The sequence below is a fragment of the Lottia gigantea genome (assembly GCF_000327385.1).
Source record: "Lottia gigantea unplaced genomic scaffold LOTGIsca_7, whole genome shotgun sequence".
NCBI classification, from domain to species: Eukaryota; Metazoa; Mollusca; class Gastropoda; family Lottiidae; genus Lottia; species Lottia gigantea.
Genome location: NW_008710370.1, coordinates 2,187,495 through 2,188,647, shown reverse-complemented (window position 1 = coordinate 2,188,647; position 1,153 = coordinate 2,187,495).

The following is a 1,153-nucleotide window of genomic DNA, read 5'->3' as shown; positions in this document are numbered from 1 at the left end:
CTACCGCATATACACATGAGCATAGGGTTATTAGGAAATATTTCTGAATGATTAAATTTTTTACCCATTTTNTATTATTTTAATTTGTCCAAAAAATCACACCTTGTCCTTTATACTTTGAAAGATATATTCCTTCTCCAGTGTGTATATTTTTTAAAAATATTCCATTACCCTTATGTTTGACTTTGATTTCTCCCGTGTCAATACTATCTACTAATTTATTTAATACTTGTTTAACAGTTTTTTTGGTTTCTTCACTAAATCTTTTTCCAAATTCTTTCATTGTGCCTATCATATCTCCCACTCCTGAACCTTTCTTTTCCGTTTTAGGTTTTTTAACCTCTGCTGCCAACTTTTCCAATGCTAAATTGTGTCTATGTTCTTCGGCTGCTTTTGTAGCAGCAGCTTCTGCAATAGCAGCTTTCTTTTCGTTGGCAACACTTACTCCACCAGCTGTAGCACCAGCTACTTTAGCCGCCGCGGTAATACCAGCAAATATTAAAGTTTTACATTCGTGTCAATTCTTTCTAAATCTATATCGTCTCTGACTTTACAATATTTGTATTTATCAATAAGTTTTTTAAGGGAAGGGAGGGTTTGATTCTCCAAAATGTACAGGCCTAGGGTGGAGCAGACACTTTATTTAGAAATTAGGATTAAGGGTCTTGATATTGGGTTTTCTTCTGTTCTTATGTTTGTCCAGTAGATGCAAAACATGTCCCTTTATATCAGAAACTCATTATTTTGTAAGCAACTCTACGAATAAAAGGTAACCGATCCAGGAACATCTAACATGTGAACATTCGAATGTAATATATTTAATTTCATGCAAGAAATGCCCCAAACAATATGTAGGAGAAACTAAGAATAATTTACGAACTCGCTTTAATGCTCATAGGTCAGACATCAAATTAAAGAAAGACAAGCCTGTTTCTAATCATTTCAACCTCGACGACCATTCAATAGACTATCTCACCCTAATCCCAATTGAGCGTATAGAAATTGACTTGCCCGAAGATGAAACTACCAAATTCCGTCAATCTAGGGAGGCACATTGGATTGAGACATTGAATACAGCAAGACCTATAGGACTAAATATTCATCATAATGTAGGCATAGCACCCTTTGTTGTCCCGTTTAATACAACCAGCAA